The 13,822-nt window shown below is 47.1% G+C and overlaps 1 protein-coding gene across 5 annotated transcripts in view; it reads left to right on the top strand.

The window, feature by feature from the left end:
- LOC138299241 (uncharacterized) overlaps nt 1-13,822 on the top strand; it is a 195,082-nt gene that overhangs the window by 23,540 nt on the left and 157,720 nt on the right. The window contains exon 2 of one of the 5 annotated variants that reach the window (XM_069237370.1): nt 7,350-7,460. The exons of the other annotated variants lie outside the window; for them this stretch is intronic. The gene's annotated coding sequence lies outside the window, so the exon portion shown is untranslated. The remainder of the gene's footprint in view (nt 1-7,349; nt 7,461-13,822) is intronic. 5 annotated transcript variants of the gene reach the window in all.

Here is a 13,822-nt window from a genome sequence, read left to right as displayed (position 1 = left end):
ATGCACATATGCACCAGTTCTTGTCATGGCTCTGTGCTTCTGGCGTGGAAAGTCGTAATAAAGTAACTGACATCTGCACGCCTGGGAGGTGCCTATATAGGTGATCGTGATGTTACTTCTGGTGCCAAAGACGCCACACAAAGCAGAATGGTCAACCTGATGGCGCATGCAAGGGTATTGCTTGAATAAAAGTTTCTGGATTTAGTCTGACACCTGGGAAAATCAAAGGTAAGAAATCTGTATCTAGATAGTCTCTACCAGATAATGCATTACTGAAGGTAAGTAATTTGTTCTTTAATGCATCTGCAGCCACCAGATAGTCAGCTGCCTTACCTTTGTAGCTTGTGACCTCTGTGCCACAGCAGCCAGTATCACCAATAGGCTCTGCAGACTGAACCATGTACCAAGCCTAGAACGGGCAGCAAGCTCGATCAAGGAATCTTCGGCCCACCAGACAGTTGAGTGAACAAAGATAGTCATCTCCTGCTCTGACAGTAAGTCCTGTACACAAAAACAAACGAGAAAGGACTTCTTTCTCATAAATGGTGGGCAAGACAATAAATGATCAAGGAGCGTCTGGCCAGAGGCCAGCAAAGAGGCTGGCTTCATTTTGAAGAGTCTGTGCAATGCTAAGCCAGTATTTGACACGTAAATTATGCAGCGAGCATCATGTTAAAAAAAAAAAAAAAGAAAAACTCAAATTTTAAAATGTGTATTAAACATTTGAAAACTGGGAGCATTTTAATTTAAAATATCAGATTATAGCACTGCTTTGAGCAGTAATGGTGCCATTAATGAACACTTAGAGGGAACTCCATTAACATGTATACCCTATATGTCAGTGTTCCCCAACCCCCGGCACCGGTCCGCGGATCAATCGGCACCGGGCCGCCCCACTGTGGCGGGCGGTAAATGTTTGATAATTATTCCGTGGCCCGCTTGTCACACAATGGGACAAGCGGGCCACCAAAAAATTATCAAACGTTTACCGGTCCGCGGCGATAAAAAGGTTGGACAACACTGCTATATGTAATATAATTAGCCTAAAACATTATAGCCTATTAAATCACAACACCAGAGGTTTTTGCTTTTGTACAGCACATATATTTGAAGGTGTTCTCCTGTGCAATAATGAAGAACACACGGTCATGGTGAAATAAAACATTTGCGAATGATCACACAATTTGGTAAGGTGGTGAAGCCAGGGTTCATCCCATGTTTTATAGTTTCTCAATTTAGTCACAAACTGGGAAGCTTTTTCTCCTGTTTCACATGAAAAGTGGATGAGCCTAAAGCATGGGTTGGCAGGCAGAAGCCACATTAAAAGTTTTTTTATTTTGAGCTGAAGGTGCCAAGAAGACATCGAGCTGAGCAAAACCAGGCATCTGGTTTGAACTTTCATTGGCTGATCAACCTCTACTTTCTGTAATGTTATATAATGTGAATTTATATATCACACAACTCACCAAGGAGGGTATCCTGGCGCTGAAGTAGGAGCTGAATGGGTCATGTCAGTGTTGGGGAGGAACCACGTCTTCAGTTTCTTGCGGAATACAATAACTTAAGGGAGGTGCTGATGTGCTGGGGCAGGTGTAGAAACCTGGCCCTTTATGTGGTATGTAAATACTGTGTAAAGGGTCCAGGGGTTTCCCCAGTGAGTAATTCAGACTTTCTATGCAATCCCAAAGTGCTATGTTTCGGGGTAGTTTGGTTGAGCGGGGTTAGGCTTAACACAGGATTTCAAGACATGTACAAATGCACACAATAGTCAATAAATGAGACACACAACTCAAAAAGGAGATCCACACCAATTTATAAAAATAGCAAGTTTCTTTATGTATGTTTAGGCATCAGAGAAAAATTGTTCAGTCAAGTATGTTTTTAATTAGGAATTATTTTCACTTCAAAAAGTGGACACTGCAATTTCTGAGTTCTGCAATGTTATCCTGTGAGAGGAAAAGCAAGTTCTGCAAGCAGGGACAGCAACTTACAAGACCAATCTCGAGGAGTTAAGGTGAGTAGTGGGCAAGGACCAATGCAGCACACGCAGTATACCCTCAGCGGCACGAGGCGGCGGCCAGGTGCAGAGTGCAAAACAGAATGGGGTGCCCAATGCATTTTAAGGGAGATCAATCTCTGTGAAAAGAGGCTGCAGGCTCTGGCCAGGAGGCTAGTCGAGCTGAACCAACAGGGGCAGTGGGAATTTGGCCTGACGATGCTCGGGCACAGGTAGGCACCTTTGGTCCTCTTCTCCACAGCTCAGGGGCGACCGGTGCAGAGGTGTTCTTTGGTGCCGTGTTTTCTTTACCTGAGTGGTCGCGCTGGAGGGGGTCTGCCTGCAGAGGTTGCAGACATCGGTGTAAAGTCCAGGAGGAGTGAAACCACAATGGACTCGAACTCTGGAGGACTGGGGAACCTTGTTGGCTCCGGTGGTCCACTTCAGCTCGGGTCGGAGACAGTGGGTGGTGACTTCAGGTGTCGAGTTTTGGCCATTCCAATGGCTTCAGAGTCCCTTCTTTTGGAGTTTGCTGTCGAACAGGTCCACTGTTCACTGGAGGTCTTGAGTCTTAATTGAAGGCAGGCAGTCCTCCCAGGTTTCTGGAGTCACAGCTGCATAATGAGTCGACTTTGGTGCAGATTTCGTTGAGGAATGCAGAGAGGCCAGCGGGATTGGTACCAGGTCAGCTGCTTTATTTTCTCCTCTTCTGCTGTCGCAGGTTTTCGGTGTCCTTGGTCTTCTTAGGTCATCAGGATCTGCTTCTCTGGGGCCAGAGGTTCCTGCAAATACAGAATTTAGTGGTGTTAGGTGTGTGTAGGATAGTAGCCAATAGGCTACTGACCCTTGGGGTCACTACGGGCCCTATAGGACCACTTTCTGTGGGAAGTGGGCATAACCCTGTCCTAGAATTCTAGGTGTGCCATCACAAAGATCCCTACCTCTGAAGTTTTTTGTCAAGCAATCATAATTTGTAAAGAGCAACACTATTACCCCTAGGGGTATCTGAGCACTGAGGTTTCTGCATCACAAAACCAGGCCGTGAGTTGGTTTCTAAAGTTTGCCAAGGGGAGTGCCTTTTGGAGGGAGAGGTTATTGCAAGTTTTGGCGGTTACATAGCAGAATGTGCCGCCCTGCTGTGAGTGCAATGGATGCAGGTGACTTGTGTGAGGGCGAGTGAAGAGGAGCGCAGGTGTCTCACAGGAAGATGTAGGACAATCCCAGTTTGTGGAGGGCTGTGTAGGTGTGTGTGACGTCTTGAAATTACATCTTTTCTGGATAGTGAGCCAATGGAGTTTCCTGAGGTGAGGAGTGATGTGGGTACATTTGGGAGGTCTGGGATGAGTCTGGCTGCTGCGTTCTGTATTGTCTGGAGCCTTCTGAGGAGCTGGGAGGGGATGCTGGTATAGAGCGTGTTGCCGTAGTCGAGGCAACTGGTGACAAGGGCCTGTGTGACTTCTTTCTGGTGTTTACTGCGATCCATCTGAAGATCTTGTGGAGCATGCGGAGGGTGGGGAAACAGAAGGAGGCGATTGCATTGACTTCTTGTTTCAAGGTCAGTTGACTGTCCAAGATTATACCGAGGTCGCAAGCGGGGTCAGTCGGTGTGGAAGTGGGTCTGAGTGCTTCCAGGTTACTAGCTGTGGTCCCAAGCAGAGGTATTCTTTCTGAAGAACAGTACCTCTTTATTTTTTTTTTTTTAGTTCAATTTGAGACAATTGTCTCTCATCCAATCGGATACGTCAGTCATGGTGTTGGCTTTGGTGTTAGAGGGGTCTTTGGTGACTAAGAGGACGAGCTGGGTGTCGGCATAGGAGATGATGTTAAGTCCGTGGGCTCTGACGATGTCTGCGGGGGGGGAGGGGTCATGAAGATGTTGAACAGCGTGCGGCTGAGCGATGATCCTTAGGGCACGCTGCATATGATGATCTTGAGAGTGGATAAGAATGGAGGAAGGCTGATGCTCTTGGTGCGTCCTGAGAGGGAAGAGATGATGTACTTGAGGGCGTGTTGTTGAATTCCGATGTTGTAGTGTCTGTCGATGAGGATATGGTGGACAATGGTGTTGAATGCTGCAGACAGGTCGAGAAGAATCAGAGCCACTGTTTTTCCGTGGTCTACAAGGATTATGATGTTGTCTGTTGCGGAGATGAGCGCAGTCTTGGTGCTGTGGTTGGCCTGCTAACCTGATTGTGATACGTCGAGTAGGTGGTTCCATTCTAGGTAGTCGGTGAGCTGTCTATTGATGGCCTTTTCGAGTGCTTGGCTGGGTATGTGAGCTGGGAGTTCGGCTGGTAGTTCTTGAGGTCACTGGAGTCGACTGAGGGCTTCTTTAGGAGGGATCAGTGATGCAACAATGATGGGGGAAACAAGCAGAGGGACACTGGCTCATTTGTACCAAGACTGACATTGGGACACTTATCCAGGAACACTGAGAAATCCACAAGAGTTAATGCTGAGTCACTGACACAAGCACACCAGCAATGGGACAATGATGAGGGATGCCACAACATATGGACACTAACACAAATCCGGGCACCAGCATCAAGCCACTGTTAGTGGTCACTGGCACTACAGCACCTGAACTGATACAAGTAAACTATTAGGGAAGACTTTAATTGGGTTACAACAATTGTACAGTATGACTGTTGGGGTGCACTGACACAGGGGCACCAACACATGAGCAATGATAGTGACAAATTGACACAGAACACTGGGTTATCAATATTGATACTGGAATACTAGCACATACTCGGGAAGGGACATTGCTGTTACTGGCATACACTCCCAGATATTGTGAGACACTGATATTGGGCTAGTTAAAGTTACATGATTAATTGATTTATTACAGATTTTATAAAGTGCAAACACCTCCAGAATGAAGTGTCCTGGCACTAGCAAACTAACCCACATATGGGTAAAATATGTTTTGTCAACCAACTAGATTCATGAGCAGTTTGGCTGATTAGTTGCAAACCAGGAACGTTTTTAATTGGCATCTGAAAAGGGTTAGATCTCTATGGGTGCGGTTGGTCCATGGTAAACTATTTCTTTAGATGTAATAAATGCTAGACCTTAGCCCCCTGGTCTAGATTTCCTGAAACTGGGTGTTGTAACCAGGAAAGCATTTTGTGACCTGAGAGGGTGAGATGGCCAGTACCAGCGGAATATAGAAGACATACGTATGATCTTTGTTCTGTGTTGTATAGAGATTTGTGGCATAAACATTTGGGCTTGAACGTACACCTCTTCTGACCCGGGAGTCAGTGAAATGTTTTCAGCTTGCAGGATATGGATGGGGGGAGATTTCTTGAGGCCCAGAACTAAACGGGTTGCTGTTTTTTGTAAGATCTGGACTTTTTGAAACCTGTGTTTTGGCAGTCCCACTAACGAAAATTAAGGCCTGGATAAAATCCTTCCTTTCCAATGTCGGAATGAAAGGAAGAATGTTTATATCTCCTAAAAGTAGGAAACCTGTGAAACAGCTTGGTAACAGGGTGGCAGAAAGTTAATTTTTTATCGACAATCACCCCCAAATTACACGCAGAGAGAGGGAATGACTAGTTTTGAAGCCAACACTTTTGAGTGCGAAACTCATTCAGTCTTGTTCGGTTTAATGCAGGGGACTTTGTGCTCATCTAGTTGGCAAAGCCAAGGGGAGGGTTCTTAAAATAAAGTGCAATTTTTTCAGGGTTTGCTTGTAGCTTGAGGATAAACTCTGTCTTATCAGCATAAGTTTGGGTGGAAACGCCAAATTTTCCATGAGAATATCCAGTGGAGCCATGTACAAGTTGTTAGAAATGGGGTCTCTAGTTGGCAGTGGTTTGCACCCTGCCCAATTAAGAGCCCCCTCACGCTAGTCAGGATAAGGAAGTCACACAGCTAAGATAACCCCTGCTCACCCTTTTGGTAGCTGGGCACAAGCAGTATGGGTTACCTCAGAGGCATTGTGTAAAGTGTTTGTACACAGACACACCGTAACACAGTGAAAACACCACAAACGCACTCCACACCAGTTTAGAAAAATAGCCAGTATTTATCTGAGTAAAAACAAGACCAAAATGACAAACACAAGTAAAGATATCACTTTTTAAAAGTCAAAATGAGTCTAACTCCATAAGAATTAATGGTTGTATCTTTTTAGCACAAAGTATCTGGGATGCGTAAAAAAAACTAAGATGATGCGGGCCACGAGGGAGGTGATGCACCAATAATCAAAGCGATGCATCGGTTCTTAACTGCGCATGGAAGGTGATGGGTGGATTCTTTCCTCTCAGGATAGGCAATACGTCGGTTCCTTACTGACAGGTGAGATGATGAGTTGATCCTTTGCTTGTAGGAAAGGCAATGCATTAATTTTTAGACACACAGCCTCAGTTCCTTACTCTGATGTGGGATCGATGAGCAATGGACACCCCGGAGATGGTGCGGGGAAAATCCAGACGTGCTGTGTTGATGAAGCCGCAGTGGAACAGGCGCTGCGGGGAAACATCCTTTTTTTCGACTTTGTTTTTACGAAAGTCGTGGTTAACGAAAGCGCAACAATGCTTTTTTTAACCACGACTCTGTTATTTTGTGCCTTAACTACGTATGTTCTGAACAACGAACATGCGTGGTTAAGGTACAAAGAAGGGAGTTGGCGAAGGAGGACGACGCAGGTGAGAAGGGGTCGACTAAGGTAAGTGGTGGGTTTAGGTTTTGGTGGGGGGGTGGGGTGTTTTAGGTTTTGGGGTGGGGTTGGGGGGGTGGGGCGTTTTTGGTTTTGGGGAGGGGGTGGGGGGTTAGGGGGTTTTAGGTTTTGGGGTGGGGTTGGGGGGTTGGGGCATTTTTGGTTTTGGGGTGGGCGGTCAGAGGGTTTTAGGTTTTGGGGTGGGGTTGGGGGGTTGGGGCGTTTTTGGTTTTAGGGGAGGGGGTGGGGGGTCAGGGGGTTTTAGGTTTTGGGGTTGGAATTGGGGGGGTGGGGCGTTTTTGGTTTTGGGGAGGGGGTGGGGGTTTAGGGGGTTTTAGGTTTTGGGGTGGGGTTGGGGGGGTGGGGTGTTTTTGGGAAGAGGGTGGGGGGTCAGGGGGATTTAGGTTTTGGGGTGGGGTTGGGGGGGTGGGGCGTTTTTGGTTTTGGGGAGGGGGTGGGGGGTAATGCTTTTATCAGGAATGCCTTTACAACGAAAATCGTTGTTAAGGCATTCGTGGTAAAATCATTAGTAGTAGCAACGAGGTCGGTGTTACGACCGCGTTGTTAAGGCACTAGTTGTTTAGGAAATCGGTGTTCCGTCGTACAACCGGCTCTGCGGCCATTCTGCAGGTGTGGGACAGGTGCTGCATTGATTTTTTTTTTTTTTTTTATGTTTGGCTGCAGCACGTCGGTGAGTGGATTTTCTCCTTCAGGTCACAAGCTTACACTTCCAAGGGCCCAGGGACTGGAGTTGGCACCACTTGGCAAGTCAGGACTCTCAGCAGAAGAGCCCAGGTACTGGCAGATGATGTCTTTGATGCCCCTGAGACGTTCTTAACAGGAGTCAAGCTCAGTTCAAGCCCTTGGAGAACCCTGGAAAGCAGGATGTAAAAAGCAAAGTCCAGTCCTTTCACTCCAGGGACAAAAGCAGCAGGCCAGCACAACAAAGCAACAGGCAGAGTGTCAGTCCCTCCTCCAGCTTTTCTTCTTCGCCAAATGTCCTCAGTCCAGAAGTGTTCTAACTATGTGAGGTCAGAGGTCCAGTACTCATACCCATTTCTATCTTTGAAGTAGGCAAACTTCAAAGAGAAGTCTTTGTGTTGCACAAGACACCGCCTTTCCCTGCCCTGGCCCCAGACACACTCCAGGCGGTTGGAGACTGCTTTGTGTGAGGACAGGTACAGCCTTGTTCAAGCACAAGTGTCAACTCCTCCCACCACTCTAGCTCAGGATACAGGGTACATCTCAGCTACCTTTGTTACCGTCTAGAGTAATTTCACAAACAGCCCAACTATCATCCTGACCCAGACATGTATTCCACAGGCAGAGGCACAGAATGGTTAAGCAGGAAACTGCCCACTTTCTAAAATTGCAGTTTTCAAACTTACACTTCAAAAAACAACTTCACCAAAAGATGTATTTTAAAATTGTGAGTTCAGAGACCCCAAACTCTATCTGCTCCCATTGGGAAATTGCACTTAAAAGACAAGGCAATCCCCATGTTACTCTGTAGGAGAGAGAGTCCTTACAAAAGTACAAAACACATTTAGCAGTATTTCACTAACAGGACATGTAGACCAGACCAGTACATGTCCTACCTTTTAAATATAGTGCACCCTGCTCATGGGGCTGCCTTGGGCCTTCCTTACTTGAATGATGTACCTGTAGTGTCGTAAAAGGGAACGTTTTGGTCTGGCAAGTGGGTGCAATTGCCAGTACGAAATGGTAGTTTAAAACTGCACACACACGAATTGCAATGGCAGGCCTTAGACATGTTTGCAGGGCTACTCATGTGGGTAACAAAATCAGTGCTGCAGGCCCACTAGTAGCATTTGTTTTACAGTCCCTGGGCACACCTGGTGCACTATACTAGGGACTTACTAGTAAATCAAGTATAGTAATCATGGAGAAAGGAATCCGCAATACAAATTAGATAGAGAGCATATGCACTTTAACACTTGTTAGGTGTGGTAAAGTGCCAAGAGTCCTAAAGCCAACAAAAACATGTCAGAAAAAATAAGAGGAAGAAGGCAAAACGTTTGGGGATAACCCTGCAAACAGGGTCAGGTCAAACACAAGTTAAACAGTGTGGGGCATAGCACTGAGCCCTGAGGAACATTGAAGCAGTATGGCTTAGGTGAATATATCTAGTAGCCTAGCATCACTGATTGGGTCCTGTCTCATAGAAAGGATGTCGTCCAGACCAGGACTGTTCGAGAGATTCCGACTGCCTCATGTTTTTGGAGTAAAATGGAGTGGGAGATAGTATCAAGGCTGCAGATAGATCCAGTAAAATCATAGCCAACACTCCATTACCACTCAATGACTTTGGCAAGACTGCCCTTTGCGAGAACCTGATTGAGCTTTGTGCAGTAACTTTTAGGATTTCAGATGGCTAATAAGCTAGTTACAACCTTTATCTCAGACATTTTGGCAAACGGAGGCGTAAGTGAGATTGACCAAAAGCTGGTTAAGATTTCAGAAGAGGCAAAACAATTGCTTCCGTCCATTTTCTGGTTCTGTACAGGAGAGAAACAAATAATTGAAGGTTTGCATAAGATACGGTATGATGATAGACATACCTGACTTTCTTAAGTTGTTGTAGTGAACACGCATTCATAAGGGAGGAAGAAACAATTTTGTTAACATTCTTTATGATTCTGATGCACTAATGGGGTTTAAAGTGTCTCGGAGAGGCTCATGGGCTGGGAAGGGGACTCTGCCTCTAGAGCCTGAGGGATGTTCTCCACCAGGTCAATAATTTTTCTGTGGAAAAAGGAAGATAAACTGTCCCATAAAAACCGTGATAGTTTGGGAGACTTTCTGTCTGTTTTGGGATGAGTGAGATTATTAAAACTTTTAAAAACCTGCATGGATTTTAGATTCTAAAATCTGTTTTTAAAAGAACTCAGCATTTGATTTCCTGATATTTTTGTCAATATACGTAAATGGGCAGGGAGTAATTTTTTCAAATGTGGTTTGTTGACTTTTTCCGCCATATTCTTTTAAGTTTTTGCAGTCTTTTTTGTGTTTTCAGTTCTTCAGTGTACCAGAGGGCCGAGGGTTTAGCCTGTCTGAGTTGAATGCTTTTATTTGTACCTTTGTCCAGCAAAGATAGCCTCCGGTTCTCTGTGGGAACAGAGTTGTGTTTGTGGGGTTATCCTCAGCCATTTGAACAATAATGTGAGCATACTGATATATGGACCTTATGACTGACACTGAGATTGGGATTCACACATTGACTGTGGCATCGGGACATGGGGATACAGACACACCGTGTCACTGAAAAGGGGACAGAAAAATACACAAGGTCACTGGCACTGGGACCTGAGGACATAAATACATTAATGCATGAACACAAAGACTAGGCTTGTCATATAAACTGTAAGACCATGGACCCTTGGACAAGGGGTATGAGAAAAAACGAATCTATGCCCCCAACTAAACAACATTGTTCTTTAACAGCCCTAATCTCGAACCCCTTTTGGAGGGCAACAGGGTACACAAGTGCTACTGGGCTCAACCGTGGTGGATAATGCCATTTACTCCAGATGTCCTTGACCCGACCTACTATGGATCCTGCTTAGCTGGACCAAGTATCCTTTCTGCACTTAACTCTCAGTAGTAGCTGTGGTCAAGCAGTTAAAGCTCCCACATGGTGGGTATAGATACAGGCGAGTGAACACAACTCTTAACTCAAAATGCAAACAGTAAAAACAATGTCAATGTCCAGTTAAGTACTTGCTTCTATAAGAAAAAGTTGTATTCATATGCAACAACACAGTCCCCCTTGAGGTTGGGGCTCTAGTGGTCGTCAGGCGAATCCCTGTCCCACCCTCCTTCATGTAACATGTTCAGGGTTATTTCCCCATTCACTGGTGGACGCATCAGGGAATGCAAACTTAAAGCCATACGCAAAAGTTCCCTTCAGACCTCTCAGGATTTCACTCAAAAGTACCTATGGTTACGCAGCACCTTTATGTGTGAATCCTTTGAGGCCCTAAAGGCCCTGGTTCAAGTCTTACTCACTCCTGCAGCACAGAAGCTTCCGGTGCTACATTGGGGGCCAAAAGTCAGGTTGCTCCCGATACGCACTGCAGCGTTGGCCCTGCACAGGCTCACACTCCGGAGTGGCATGGCTGCTCTCCCTAGTGATGAGAGCAGCTTCCGGGTAATTCAGTCCTTCGGCTCCCAATGGCAATCCCGCAAGGGAGCATCGTCCTCATTGTCCAGTGGAGTCAGTCAGGGCAGATCCTTCGGTGAAGCTATTCCTGCCGGTCACAGCCTAACTTCAGTCCAATTCGGTGGCCTGAAGTCTTTGATTATTTGGTCCCAGCAGCCCACCTTGGCATACAGGGTTGTTGTGGTACATTCCGGACGCAATGTAGACTCCCTGGGTGCAATCGCCCGCACCTTGGCAGACCCTCTTGACATGTAGAGTCACCACTCAGGCGTTCATGAGTCCTGGCAAGCTGGTCACACAGTTTCTTCACATGTGGCCCTTTCTGACATATGGGGTCACAGCAACGAGGCTGCGTAGACATGACGCCCTCCACACAGTGCTCGATACTTTGCACAGTCTTTGGCAGCCCTTTCCTAGTATACAGGGGTCGCCAAAAACAACCTTGCACACAGACAATGGCTCGATCGGTTTGGAGGTGCTGCCCACTAGACCTCGCTCCCTCCAACGCTGTCCTCCTTCTCACAGGGCACACTAGTTTTGGCAAGCAGTCAGGCGCTGGTGCTTCAGGCTCCAGGGCAGGTGGTCTTGTTTTCCCTGGGTGATGTCCCTTCACCCAACAGGCAGACAGGTAGGCCTTGGCCCCCAGTCCTAGTCAAAGGCATAAGTCCTGCATAGCTTCTTCTTCTTACACAGCCCATCTGGCGGCTTAGTAGATTACATATTTTGGGGACTCAACCTCCCTTTCTTATAGCCGTTTTCTAGACACTAAATGTGACTTAGGGTGTGGGTCTTTGAAATGTTATGTTGAGGTACTACTTTTTTCCTCAGTAGGTCTCCAAAGCTGACTGTCCACAACACAATTCAGGGGAGTGAGCAGAGTTCACACGTGGATGTCAGCCACATTGATAATCTGCATCAAAAGTTTCATCCTCGTCCCACAACCCTACTCTTTATGATTGTCTTATCGGCACCATTGCACTTCCTGAGATGTATCCATCACTAAAACAAAGAGCAGTCTCTGGAAATGGACAGGGAGTCTCTTCCTTTTGCCCTCTGGTTTGTGGGGGGGGAGGGGAGAGAGGTGGGGGAGAGGGGGGTGAGAGGGGGGGAGAGGGGGGGAGAGAGGGAGAGTGAGGGTGTGTGTGTGTTTGGCACCCAGCTCACATGAATAGAGCAATACACAAATCTTCCCAAAATGGAACCCAGGGTACCCCATACAAAGTACCATTGCAGACACAGCACACTTTCTGTCCAGCACTGTTACCACTGTTACCTCTGTACATTGTACCTTTTTAAATGTACACATGCATTTGTAGGAAAGTACCATCTTGACTGGCATGTTACCCCCATATTTCACTGTATATATGTTGTTTTAGTTGTATGTGTCACTGGGACCCTGCCAGCCAGGGCCCCAGTGCTCATAAGTGTGCCCTGTATGTGTTACCTGTGTTATGACTAACTGTCTCACTGAGGCTCTGCTAATCAGAACCTCAGTGGTTATGCTCTCTCATTTCTTTCCAAATTGTCACTAACAGGCTAGTGACCAATTTTACCAATTTACATTGGCATACTGGAACACCCTTATAATTCCCTAGTATATGGTACTGAGATACCCAGGGTATTGGGGTTCCAGGAGATCCCTATGGGCTGCAGCATTTCTTTTGCCACCCATAGGGAGCTCTGACAATTCTTACAAAGGCCTGCCACTGCAGCCTGAGTGAAATAACGTACACGTTATTTCACAGCCGTTTACCACTGCACTTAAGTAACTTATAAGTCACCTATATGTCTAACCTTTACCTGGTAAAGGTTGGGTGCTAAGTTACTTAGTGTGTGGGCACCCTGGCACTAGCCAAGGTGCCCCCACATTGTTCAGGCCAAATTCCCCAGACTTTGTGAGTGCGGGGACACCATTACACGCGTGCACTATACATATGTCACGACATATGTATAGCGTCACAATGGTAACTCCGAACATGGCCATGTAACATGTCTAAGATCATGGAATTGTCATCCCAATGCCATTCTGGCATTGGGGAGACAATTCCATGATCCCCCGAGTCTCTAGCCCAGACCCGGGTACTGCCAAACTACCTTTCCCGGGGTTTCACTGCAGCTGCTGCTGCTGCTGCTGCCGCTGCCGCCAACCCCTCAGACAGGTTTCTGCCCTCCTGGGGTCCAGCCAGGCTTGGCCCAGGAAGGCAGAACAAAGGACTTCCTCAGAGAGAGGGTGTTACACCCTCTCCCTTTGGAAAATGGTGTGAAGGCAGGGGAGGAGTAGCCTCCCCCAGCCTCTGGAAATGCTTTCATGGGCACAGATGGTGCCCATCTCTGCATAAGCCAGTCTACACCGGTTCAGGGATCCCCCAGCCCTGCCCTGGTGCGAAACTGGACAAAGGGAAGGGGAGTGACCACTCCCCTGACCTGCACCTCCCCTGGGAGGTGTCCAGAGCTCCTCCAGTGTGCTCCAGACCTCTGCCATCTTGGAAACAGAGGTGCTGCCAGCACACTGGACTGCTCTGAGTGGCCAGGGCCAGCAGGTGACGTCAGAGACTCCTTCTGATAGGCTCCTTCAGGTGTTAGTAGCCTATCCTCTCTCCTAAGTAGCCAAACCCTCTTTTCTGGCTATTTAGGGTCTCTGTCTCTGGGGAAACTTTAGATAACGAATGCAAGAGCTCATCAGAGTTCCTCTGCATCACTCTCTTCACCTTCTGCCAAGGAATCGACTGCTGATCGCGCTGGAAGCCTGCAAAACCGCAACAAAGTAGCAAAGACGACTACTGCAACTCTGTAACGCTGATCCTGCCGCCTTCTCGACTGTTTTCCTGCTTGTGCATGCTGTGGGGGTAGTCTGCCTCCTCTCTGCACCAGAAGCTCCGAAGAAATCTCCCGTGGGTCGACGGAAATTTCCCCCTACAACCGCAGGCACCAAAAAGCTGCATTACCGGTCCTTTGGGACCCCTCTCAGCACGAC

Source organism: Pleurodeles waltl, chromosome 6 (genome assembly GCF_031143425.1).
Source record: "Pleurodeles waltl isolate 20211129_DDA chromosome 6, aPleWal1.hap1.20221129, whole genome shotgun sequence".
In the NCBI taxonomy this organism is placed as follows: domain Eukaryota; kingdom Metazoa; phylum Chordata; class Amphibia; order Caudata; family Salamandridae; genus Pleurodeles; species Pleurodeles waltl.
This window is presented reverse-complemented; position numbering and strand designations above follow the sequence as displayed.